Here is a 13731-nt window from a genome sequence, read left to right as displayed (position 1 = left end):
TATGGCTATTATTCAAATTTAGGGACCAACCACTAAGGCCAATGATGAAGAAATTGAAAAATTCCATCATCTCCTTCAATCTGAAATTTATGAAATATGCATTTAAGTTACATTAATAATTAATGGTGATTGGAATGCAAAAGAAAAAGGACCAGTAGTTGAAAAACATGCCCTCGGTGATAGAAACAAAGCTGGAGATTGCATGACAGAATTTTGCCAGACAAATGACTTATTCGTTGCAAATAACTTTTCCCAATAACATAAATAGCAGCTATATATGTGGATTTGGCCCAGTGGACTACATAGGAATCCAACTGACTGTTATCTGTGGAAAGAGATCATAGAGAAGCTCAATATAATCACGTAAAACAAGGCCAGTGCCAACTGTGGAGCAGATGATCAGCTACTAATATGCAAGTTATGTTGAAGCTGAGGAAAATTATAAAAAAAAGTCCACAAAAGGCAAAATATAATTTTGAGTATATTCCACATGAATTTAAAGATCATCTCACGAACAGAATTGACAATTGAACACTAATGATTGAAGATCAGATGAGTTGTGGGATGACTTAAAGAAATCATACATAAAGGAAGCAAAAGGTTACTAAAAGTATAGGAAAGGAAGAAAAAACAAGTAGATGTCAGAAGAGGTCTAAAACTTGCTGTTGAACATAGAGAAATGAAACAAATAGAAGTAATGAAGTAAAAAGAACTGAACAGAAGATTTCAAAGAGCCGCTCAAGGAGACAAAGCATAGTAGTATAATGAAATGTGAAAGATAGTATAATGAAATGTGGAGTTAGAAAACCAAAATGGAAAAACATGCCCAGCCTTTTTCAAGCTGAAGAAATAAATAAAAATTCAAACTTTGAGTTGCAATATTGAAGGATTATTTGGGCAAAATGTTGAACAGTACAGGAAGCATTCAAAGAAGATGGTAGGAATACGAAGAGTCACTGTGCCAAAAAGAGTTGGTTACTGTTCAACTACTTCAGAAGATAACATGATCAAGAAGCAATGGTACTGAAGGAAAAAATTCAAGCGATATTGAAGGCTTTGGCATAAAATAGGCTCCAAGAACTGATAAATACCAACTGAAATGTTTCAATAAGTTGATGCAGCGCTGGAAGCAGTCACTTCCAAGAAATTTGGAAGACAGTCCTATGGCCAACCGACTGGAAGAGATCCATTTTTGTGTCTATTCAAAGAAAGTTGACCCAATAGAATGTGTAATTATTGAACAATACCATAATCTCACAGGCAAATAAACTTCTGCTGAAGATAATTTAAACTGTTGCAGTAGTACCTCAACAGGGAGCTGCCAGAAATTCAAGGCAGATTCAGAAGAGAACACTGAATAAGGAGTATTACTGCTGAGGTCACATGGATCTTGGCTAAAAACAAAGATTATCTAAGAGATGTTTACTTGTGCTTTATTGACTGTGTAAAGGTATTCAACTGTGTGAATCACAACAAACTATAAATAACGTTGTAAAGAATGGGAATTCCAGAACACTTAATTGTGCTCTTGTGGAAATTTACATAGACCAAGAGACATTCAAACCAAACAAGGGAATACTGAATGGTTTTAAATCATGAAAGTTGTGCATCAGGATTGTATTCTTTCACTATAATTATTCAATGTGTATGCTGAGCAAATAACCTGAGAAGTTGGATTATATAAAGAAGAACGTGACATCAGGATTGGAGAAAGGCTCATTATAACAACCTGTGGTATGCAGATGTCATAAACTTGCTTGCTGAAAGCAAAAGGCCTTGTAACAGTTGCTGATGAAGAACAGTGATTAAAGCCTTCAGTATAGATTACAACTCAACATAAAGAAACAAAATTCCCACAGATAGACCAATAAACAACATCATAAACCGGGAAAAGATTGAAGTTATTAAAATTTTCATTTTACGTGGATCTAAAATTAATATCCATGGAAGCAAAGTTAAGAAATCAAATGATGTGTTACATTGGGCAAAATCTGCTGCAAAAGATTTCTTTGAAGTGCTAAAGAGCAAATGTGTCACTTTGAGGACTAAAGTTTGCCTGACACAAGCCATGGGATTTTCAGTGACCTCATATGCATGTGAAATATGGAAAGTGGATGATGAGGAAGATAGAAAAAGAATTGATGCACTTGAACTATGGTGATGACCAAGAGTATTTAAATTTCCATAGACTGCCAGATAGAACAAACAAATGTGTCTTGAAAGAAATGCAACCAGAATGCTGCATAGAAGCAACAATAACAAGACTTCAAGTCAGGTACTTTAAACACGTTATCAGGAAGGGCAAGTTCCTGATCATGTTTTGGAAAGTAGAGAGACTCAACATCAATTTCTTCTTGAAATAAAATTAATGAGAATTCTGAACATTACTCTGTATTTTCAATACCTATTGGTGATAAAAGTTCTAGTGCAGCACTTGTAGCAAGGTTGGCAGTTCAAACCCACCAGCTGCTCTTTGGAAAATCGATACAGGCTGATTTAGTTGGAACTCACCTGATGGCACTTGACAAAAGCAACATGGGTGATAAGGATAGAATTGGCACTTTATCCAGAAATATATGTGCCACTATCTCTGAATTTGGTGTCGGGGACCAATGTATTTGTCAGAAGTGTGATGGAACTGTGAGGAAATCAATTTCTTAAACGATGGAAGTTAAGTCACAGTTTCACCCGTTCTGCAGCACCAGGTGTTGGGCTGCTAACCAAAAGGTAGGCTGTTCAATCCCCTAACAGATCCTCAGAGAGAAAGATATAGATAGTCTGCTTCTTAAAGGTTAGCCAAACACACATAAGTCATTGAGTTAAGTCTGACTCACACAAACCCTGTATGGGGTTTCTGAGACTATAAATCTTTATGGTGCAGGAAGCCTCATCTTTGCCAACCTTGCGGTTAGCAGTCCAGTATTTATCCTGCAGAATCATCAGGGGTCCTTCCCATGAAGGTTACAGTCCTGGAAACCCTCAGGCCAGTTCTTCTGTATCCGATGTGGTTACTGTGAGTTGAAATCCACTGGATGACTGTGGATTTGGATGGTCAGCAACAAAAAAGACTTATTTTATCAAGATTGGAAAACAAACCCAAAGACAATCTATAAAGACTTTGGAAAGTTAACTGTAACTGATAGTTCAATTATGATGCTTGTCTGACTGCAAAACTTGGCATCATAAATGTGTCTTACATAAATATTTCCACTTTCTGGCTTGTAGACTTTTATGTTTGCTTTCTTGATAACTGTGATGATTTGAAAACAAGATTCCTTTTATTAGGTTCCCAAGGCTGCCGAAAATATTTACCACAAACAGAAATTTATTCTCTTACTTCTCTCAAGGTTGGAAATCCCAAATCCACATGGGCTGCACTCACTCAGAAGCCTTTAGGGGAGAATCTGTTTCTCACAACATTCCTGTCTGCTTCAGTCTTTACATGGTCTTCAGTGTGTGTCTTCTTCTCTTTGTGTTTCTATTAAGGACATTTGGCATCAGATTTAGGACCCACTCTGATTCTGACTCTTAACTGTTTTTCTCCTGACTGAAAGCTACCCTTTGACTCCTGGACTGTCTTTATTTCCATCCCTCATGCACTGTTACATCTTCTGAACGGCCCACTCATGTCCCTTGGCCATTAATGTAGACAAAAGTTTTATTTCATTTCCCTTCCCTCTCTTTTTCTTTTCTTCTTTCCCTTCCAGTTTGTTTCCTTTCCTTTCCTTCATTTTCTCTCTCCTCCTCTTCCATGTCCTCCCTCAACTACTCTAGTTTGTTTTCCTCTCACCTTTGAAGATAAAGACCACGTTTATATATTTTTATATTTGACTGTCATTGAATTCAGCAGAGTTCCAGGCTCTAAGCATGTGTTTATATAATAATAACAATTGTTCATGACTCCATTAATATTTGTTGAATTTAAATTAAACATCCAAAATCCTTGAAATGGAATAATTTCAGGAATCGGTAAGGGAAAACTTGAAAGCTAAGAAAGGAGACAATATGGAATGGCTTGTAAGAAAGAAGGGAATGATATATTGTTGTTATTGTTGTTAAGTGTCATCGAGTCGGTTCCGACCCATAGCGACCCTGTATAGGGTTTCCGAGGAGCGGCTGGTGAGCTTAAACTGCCAACCTTGTAGTTCACACCGACTTTATAGTCCAGAGCATTAACCCACAGCGCCACACCAGGTATGTTATATAGGAGGAATTAATCTGTTCCGTGAGAGTTTCTGGGAATACTCTGAAGATGATGCATTTAGTCCAACTACTCATCAAGATGCAGAGCTCATCATATAATAATTCTTCATTTATTGACTAGGAGCTCTGTGCTAGGCATGCTGCTTAATGCACCATGCACATTATTTTAGCTAATCTCCTAATACCACAAAGTAGGAACTATTTAAGCTTCCAATTATAGGAATGGAATAACTGTGTCTTGAAGAGGTCAACTAATTTTCTCAAGGTCATACATTTAGCGAATGATAGAGCAGGGATTTACAACTTGGGAGGTTGACTTCAGAAGCACATTCTTTCTTTCTAGAAAGTAAGAGGAAGGCACTGACATATTTATTTTTAATAAACCTGTTCCATGGTCCAAAAGATGGACAAATTGACAAATAAGAACGTTTTAACTACTTCTATTTCTGTTCTAATTTATTCAAATAATATTCATTACATTTTTGTAAATGAAACACTTCCTTATTAGTTACTTATTGTTTTACAAATGTCAACAGAAAAGTTAATTTGTTTTCCCTAATTTCTTACTAAACTTTAGACATTTATTTATGAATGGAAAGCTATTTTATTTTTAAGGAAGGACTACTATAGTTTTTCTGGACTATAGGTTAAGCACTCAACTGCTAACCATAAAATAAGATAAGTGATTCAAACCCACCAGTGTTGTTGTTATGTGCCGTGGAGTCGGTTCCGACTTATAGCGACCCTGCACAGGGTTTCCGAGGCTGTTAATCTTTACAGGAGCAGAACGCCTCGCCTCATCTTTCTCTGGCGGAGCAGCTGGTAGTTTTGAACTGCTGACCTTAGGGTTCACAGCCCGATTCATAACCACTACGCTACCAGAGCTCCTTAAACCCACCAGTAGCTCCTCAGAATTCCTATACAGGCTTGCTCTAAGTCAGAAACAACTTGATGGCACTTAACAACAACAAATTACAGTTTTTCTACCTATGATAACTTATATATAAATGTTTTATACAATATGTTGATACATATTAATATATGTACAAATAAAAAATATATCAATATGCTTATTTATTCAAATTTATCAGATTAAATTGCAGAAAATGTAGAATAAAACAAAATATTTTCTCTATGCCAATTAACTAATTTCCTCAAAATATACCCTTCACTTACTTTATTTCATTAACTTTATGCTTGCATGCAATTTTTTAAATACTAAGAAATACTTGTCATTCATTATTTTCAATCTATATATTTTGCTTTCAAAATTGGGGTAAATCAATATAAATATACAATACCAGAGTATGCAAAGCTTTTACTTCTGAAACAATTCAGAGCCCACATTTGAACTTCATTCAGATTAATTAAATTAATTAATCTGATGCTTAATTTAAGACTAAACAAAAGGAATAAATTTAGAAGCACTGAAACTTCACATAATTGACCCAATGTTTTTCAAACAATTTTTATAACTGGAAAAATCTTTAGGACTACAAATAAATCTATTAATATTAAACAGTATATACAATGTTAGTATCATCTAAATAATGTTAGTAACCAAGAGAATAAAATGAAATGATGCTTGGTCACCCCCTAGTGGATTTTCACTAGAAATTAGCTAAGAGAAAATACACTAGTATGAAAACTATGCAGAATTTTGTTTTGTTTTGTTTTAAAAAGGTAATAAAAACTTAAATGTGAGTTTTGTCAAAATTTACATAAATATTTTCCTTGGAAAATAACTCATTTAACTGCTCCTCAAAGAGAAAGGACTATAAATTTGTGGTTATCTAAGTATGTTCATTTAATTGTATTTTTCTTCTTAATAATACATTTATACATTTTCTGCTTAAATTTTAATAATATAGGAGTCCTGGTGTGGGGCTGTGGGTTAATGCATCTGACTGCAAAGCTATTTGAAATGCAAGGCTGGCGGTTCAAGCTCACCAGCTGCTCCTTGGAAACTCTATACAGGGTCACTATGGTTAGGAACCAACTTGATAGCCCTTCACAACAACAATAACCCCAAATTGATAATGTCATTATTTATTGGATTTGTATATTTTTCTGATTAGCTTTTATGGAGAAATCATCACTTTCCAGTGTGATTTTAGCATGCATGTTTGAATTTCACACAACTAGTATTTTTCATATTTCTCATCAATATGTAAATATAGGCTAAGCACTGGGCCGGAAGGTTGGTTTGAAACACAAGGTTGGCTTGAATCTCAAGGTTGACAGTTCAAACTCACCAGCTAATCCTTGTATGTTTTAACTACCTCATATACAAGGTTGCTGTGAGTCAGAACTGACTCAGCAGCACTTAACAACAACAACAACAACAAGAAGCCTATCTTATTTAAAGATGAAAGATACACATGAAACAGACAAATGTGTGTTCTATCTGTCACGATTTCCTTTCCAGGGGTTATAAAAATACTCTGACCATTGTTTTAAAATCTTGACCTTTGGTGCAAGATGGAGATTTGATAAAAATAAGTGCTTGAGGAAAGAGTAGAGAGTTGTAGGTTTTACAGTAGGTGCTAGAAATAGTATGCAATCTTTGTTAGTGTTGAAACAAAACAAGGCAGTTGCAAACATTGTTTAAATGCTATAATTGGAATATTATTCAGTTTGTTATTGTTTACTTTTTGAGAAAGAAAATTGAAGTCTGGAATTAAGAAGAATATAGATAGATCTTTGTTGTTAAGTGCCATCGAGTCGATTCCGACCAATATCAACCCTGTATAGGGTTTCCAAGGAGCAGCTGGTAAACTTGAACCACCGACCTTGCAGATCAAATGACTTTGCAGTCTGACACATTAGCCCACAGAGCCACATCAGGACTCCAGCTAGATCTTCGAAGTAGAATAATGTGCTTTGTTCTTAGTACAAAATCCCCAGGTAGTACAAGAAATGTAGTTTTTGAACGCACCACATTGACATTTTCTCAGGGTTATGTAAAGAGTAATAATAAACCAACATAGTTGCCTAGTAGTTAGCAAAGTTCTAGCTCTTCCATTACTTGTAGACTGGAATGGCATTTTTCTCTAAGTAGCTTGCTGTGATCCTTAACAAAAGTTATTAAAAATTGAATGTATCACAGTTCTCCAAAAACCTTTTTTCCTTCCAAGCTTCCTCAATTTCCCTCAGTGATTAGCACTATTTTTCAGAGCACACAACCACAATCAACTTCAGTCTATTTTTTTATGATAAAATTATTTTGAGAATTACTTTTAGAATCAGTGAAGGATTTTGATTAAGTGTCTTAAAATTCCCATTTGGCATAAACTTGAATTTTTATTGCAAGCAGACCATTTCTTTGACTGAGAAAATAGATACAACAGATCTTGAGTGTGAAATGGTTTTCAGGTGTAATTTAAGTTTATAAGAAAACTAAATTCATATAAATTACTAGGAAACACTGTGCCTAGCAGTAGTAGAGGAAAGTTTCTTTGCCTCGTAAATAATGAAAGTTAGTGTGTGAAACTATTTTTAAAGAAGGAAACAATTCTAATGATCTTTTCATAATCTCTGTTATGAAGTTTCTAGGTAGCACAAATGGTTGACATGGTCTTCAGCATTCCTGCCAGTAATACTTGAAAGTGTTGATGCCTAAAAGACATCTTTGGGTTCTAGGTAAACACATTTCACACAAGAAATATTGCTCTGGCCCATATACCAGGTGACACACAAGACTGCCAACTTTGAATGGTAGGGGCAGCAGCAGATCCAGGCTGTGTTGGTAGCAGTCCTGCCCCTTGGGCTGTAAGAGTATGATTGGACAGTGTTGGAAGTGTCAGTGGTAGAAGAAAATGTTAAACAGAACTTAGGAAAGTCTCTACTGGGGAAATAGCAATGTAGGCCCCGTGGATTCAGAAGGAAGCTCGTACCAATACGGAAGAGCATTTTTGAGACATAACTGCTGGAGTGACACTAACCCTTCCAGAGATACAATACTTAACCAAAGGGCACCAATGAACCATGAATCTGTAACTTTCTGTTTAAGTCAATTTCTGTTGGACTTGCCAAGTCAGAAAGTCTGACAGGCCCCGAGGCTGTCTATGGTCAAATTAAATCCAAGGTGGACCAGAGGGCATGGATAAGCTGCATAAGTAGGTAGTCACAACTCTCATGTAACAAACTACAGTTATGCTGGCTCTGCCAACACCTTGAATTTTTTACTTCTAGCCTCAAGAACTGTAAGGAAATAAGTATCTGTAGTTTCCCCTGCCATCTGAATGTAGAACATTCCAATGAAATGTTTGTAAGCTGAAATGGACTAAAAGGAAGAAACTGTCACCATTAATTCATATGGGAAATTTGTTTTAGCATTTCCAGATCTGAAATATAACCTATAAAAACATACTAAATAGCACTGAAATGTAATATAACACTAACATGTAATGTTCACAGACACAGTTCAAAGTTTAGGCTGCTTGATGCTGAGATGCTGAGGGTAGTACCTAAGAAGGGGTTTACACGTCACTCTTGGTGCTCAGGCTGTGCTCTGGCCCTTTAATGACTTGCTGCAAAGCAAATGCTTATCACTACTCTTGCACCTTTTTTTTTTTTTTTTTTTTCTGTGAAAGTGAAAATACTCTTTGAATGTCTTACCATTAGTTAAAATAAGAATGAAGTTCAGTCTTTTGTAGAAAGCTTCCCTTGTGGCTCAGTGGGCTAATTGTTGGACTGCTAACCGAAAGTTGCACAGTTTGAAAATACCAGCTACACCCAAGGCAGTCTTCTTCCTTAAAGATTTACAACTTTGGAAACTCTATGGAGCAGTTCTACTGTGGCATGTAGAGCTACTGTGACTCAGAAAAAACTCAAGGACAATACGTTTGCTTTTCTGATGTATAAAGACAAATTTTGAAAAGCTGAGGATACCTGTACCATGCAGAATTCACTGAACAATAATACTAAGTAAAATCTTGCTGAAGAAAATAGAAAAATGGTTGCATCAGTACATTGTTAAGTAGCTGTCAGAAATGTAAGCTTGATTCAGAAGCAGATTTAAGAATAGCAATATCATTGCTGATGAAAGATGGATCTTGGCTAAAAGTAGAGATAACCAGAAAGATGTTTATTTGGGCTTTATTGGCTATGCAAAGGCTTTCAACTGCATGTATCATAACAAACTATGAATAACATTTCAAAGAATGGGTATTCCAGAATCCATTTATTATGCTTATGAGGAACCTGTAATTACACCAAGGGGAAGTTGTTAGAAGAGAACAAAGGGATATTGAATGGTCTAAAATCAGGAAAGGTGTATGTCAGGGTTTTATCCTTTTACCATACATATTCAATCTGTATGATGAACAAATAACATGAAAAACTAGATTATATGAAGAAGAATTTAGTGGTATCAGGATTGGAAGGAAGACTTATTAACAACCTGCAATATGCAGATGATACAATTTTGCTTGCTGGAAGTAAACAGGACTTGAAATACTTACTGATGAAGATCAAAGACTATAGCCTTCAATATGCATTGTACCTTTATGTAAAGAGGACAAAAATCCTCACAACTGGACCAGTAAATCATAATAAATGGAGAAAAGATTCAAGTTGTCAAATACTTCACTATATTTGGATCTACAATCAACACTCATGGAAGTAGCAGTCAAGAAATGATAAGACACGTTGCATTAGGTAAATTTGCTTCAACATCTTTAAAATGTTGAAGAGCAAAGACTTCAGTTTGAGGACTAAGGTGTGCCTGATCCAAGCCTTAGCATTTTAAACAGTTTCTTACACATGAAAAAGTGGGACAATGAATAAGGAAGTCCATAGACGAAGAATCAATGCATTTGAATTATAGTGTTGGTGAAGAATACTGGGAGTATCATGGACTGCTGGAAGAACAAGCATGTCTGCATTGGAAGATACACAACCATAATGCTCCTTAGAAGCAAGAATGGCAAGACCTTGCCTCTTGTTCTTTGGACATACTGTTAGAAGAAACAGTACTTCCTGGAAAAGAAGCCAACACTTCCTGGTGAGTGAAAAAGAGGAAGACAGCCTCAAAAAGATGGACTGACACAGTGGCAGCAACAATGAGCTCAAACATAACAAATGTGAGGATTGCACGGGATGAGACAGTGTTTCATTCTGTAGTGCACTGTTGTTGTGAAGTGCCGTCGAGTCGATTCCAACCCATAGCGACTGACCCTGTACTGTATCGGGTTTCTAAGGAGCAGCTGCTGAGCTTGAACCACCAACCTTGCAGTTCAAACGACTTTGCAGTGTGGAGCATTAACCCACAGCGCCACACTGGGAATCCTCTGTAGTGCATAGGGTAGCTTTAAATTAGAACTGACTAGAAAGCACCTAACAAAAACAACAGCAATCTGAACATGGTAAGGGTCCAATTTCATTCTTTTGAATGTGATTATTTTTAGATAATGATTGCATAACTACTTCATTTGTCATGCCACCTGTGAATTCATATTGGCTTTTAATATCTCTTCCAAAAAGTAGTGACTATGTTTCATTGACCATACTATACATTTAAAATTTACTCAGAAGATGAAGGAAAATGTGACCCATATTCATTTTATGATTCATGCTAAATGTACTCAACACTATGTTGTGTCATCTCTTGAACACTTTAGACTTAGTGGCATTCCTAGAATATGATCTCTCTCTATGTTAAATGCAGCATTGCCTTCCACACATATTTATCTGTGTTAAATATAGATAAGGAGCCAGGCATGCTCAGATTCAGAAGAGCATTCCCATTTGCACACACACAAAGAATCTTCATCTTCCTCTGGCAAGGTTTTAGGATAATCTGAGAGGGCATGATTTCACTCATTGGTCATAACAAGACAGGAAATAGAAACTAGTACTTTTCTTATTTTAGCCTAGACAATAGATTCAACAAAGAATTAAGTACAGATGACTATCAGACCTTTTGGAAAACTAGAAATTTAAATAAATAACCACTATTAATTTTCCAAAATAATTTTTGTTGTTAGGTGCCCTTGAATCAGTTCTGATTCACAGTGACCCTGTATAGAATTTTCAAGGATCAGCTGGTGAGTGTGAACCACCAACTTTTCAGTTCAAAGTGACCTTGAGGTCAAGTGCTTATCCTATAGTGCCACACCACAACTCCAAAAGACAGCTACGTTTAATATATTGTTGTTATTGTTAAGTGCCCTTGGGTCAGTTCACACTCAGCAGCCCTGTGTAGGGTTTCCAAGGAGCAGCGGGTGAGTTTGAACTGCCGACTTTGCAGTTTAAGCCGATCTTGGGGTCTAGTGCTTATTCTACAGTGCTAACATTATATAATTAAAACAATAAATATTGAAAATGTCTTACATTTGTTAAGTACCTTGCTAAGACATGGTTTTCCCAACAGAAGGAATACAATATTAGATATTATAGTTATTAACCTCAATGGATCTTACAGTTTAGAAGAATGAATACAGAGGAATGAATACAGACTGATAGTGGGAAGTGGAGAGAGGAAAGGAGGATTTTGTTGGGGGTGAATTTTCTTAATATGCTTTAAATTATCAAAGCAAGATATGTTACTGTTGTTGTTAAGTGCTGCCAAGTTGTTTCCGACCCATAATGACTCTGTATAGGGTTTCCAAGGAGCGGCTGGTGAGCTTGAGTCACTAACTTTGTGGTTCAAACAACTTTGTAGTCCAGCACATTAGCCACAGCGCTATACCAGGACTCCAAAGCAAGATATAGATATTATAAAAATCAGAATTCTTCAAAATAAGAAATAGATTATAACTGTTAGTTTCCTTACCAAAATTGTAGTGCATTCAACTACTCTCCCTGAATTCCTTGTTAAGGGGCCTGAGTCTGTTTTGGGTGGTGGGCTTGAATTGAAGATATCATGGCAACAGTTGCTTCCAAATTATACCAAGGGTAGGGGTAGCTGTTTAATTCTTTTCTGTGGAGCATCTATATGATTATTTATAATAGAAGGAGCTGAATTTATACATGCATTAAGCCACTCATAGTTGATAGCTGTGGGGAAATGAGCTGATTTCTTTAAATCTTAGTTTTCTCCTCTCTGAGAGGAGGTGAGAGCATTTAGTAGTCATGGCTGAGGGCCAGGATCCAAAAGCTCTGAGTCCACAAAATATCTTTAAACCATGTTGGCTCCTCTACTCTTCCTTAATTTAATAATTCTGTATTTGTAAGTTGGGTATTATTTTTAAATTTCCCTCATTATTTCATTTAAATCTAATTTAATCTGTATAATTTTAGGGGTCACAAAGGAACATATATTTAATTTGTACAGGAACACTTAGTGGATGGTTGTACTTGTCATTAATTTTTATAATTCATGAAACTTGTAAAATATTGAGTGTATGACAATTCCAGAGCAACATGACAGGGGACATTCAACCACTATTTAATAATCACAATAATTTCTTCAAACCTTTAATATAATTTTACCCTAAATCTTCAAGATACTAAATTTTTGAGGTCACTATACTTTGGAAATACGTTGTTGTTGGTGTTAGGTGCCATCAAGTTGTTACCGACTCATAGCGACCCTATATACAACAGAATGAAACATTGCCTGGTCCTGGGCCAACCTCATAAATTTTGCTATGTCTGAGCCCATTAATGCTGTCACTTTGCCAATCCATCTTGCTGGGGGTCTTCCTCTTTTTCTCTGACCCTCCACTTTACCAAACATGATATCCTTCTCCAGTGATTGGCCCCTTCTGACAACATGTCTGAAGTACGACAGATGAAGTATGAACGGAGCACTCTGGCTGTACTTCTTCCAGCACAGATCTATTTGTTCTTTTGACAGTCCATGGTACTTTCAATATTCAATATTGGGAATATAGACACTAGTTTATTTACAACAGGGTAATAAAGCTTCTATTAAAAATTCTAGGGGTTTGTAATAGAAGCTTCATTACCAAACCATGTATTAATTTCAATCATAGGTGTTTTTGTTGTCTTATCATGAAATATAATGGTCATTCTCAATCAAAGTTAGGGAAGAATAATAATTTTGTTATTCTTTAACTTAAACTGCCTTCTAGTCCCAAAGCAAATAACCTGTCCTAATAGGAAAACTGGGATATCATGGGGCCATTTGGTGTCTTGTTTCGTATAATAGACACAGACAACTGCAATACAGTCAGGAGACAAACTTAAATTCTGTTAAGAATAGCAGGAAGTATTTTGGTACTCAGCAGTACATTACCACTCGAGGTTTTGTTATGCATACAAGACAAGTCAGTTCATGCCTGTGGATTTTTACTTTTTTTTTCAGTGAATGGAAACAACTCCCTGTTCTTAACTGGAATGCTGACATGTGCAGTGCTTGCAACTCCAGATCATTGTATGACAGTTGCCAGAGTTTACCCTGGCACTTGAAACAAAGACATTGTTTCAACAGTGCCCATTTTCATTTCAGCAGAAGTGTATAATAATACTCAAAGATGTGTGTTTGCTGATTAAATGGTAATGTCTCTCAGGATGATGCAAGTACAATGTGCTAAGTAAAGAAGATATATATATATATAT

The sequence above is a fragment of the Chrysochloris asiatica genome, unplaced genomic scaffold (genome assembly GCF_000296735.1).
Source record: "Chrysochloris asiatica unplaced genomic scaffold, ChrAsi1.0 scaffold00001, whole genome shotgun sequence".
Lineage (NCBI taxonomy): Eukaryota > Metazoa > Chordata > Mammalia > Afrosoricida > Chrysochloridae > Chrysochloris > Chrysochloris asiatica.
This window is presented reverse-complemented; position numbering follows the sequence as displayed.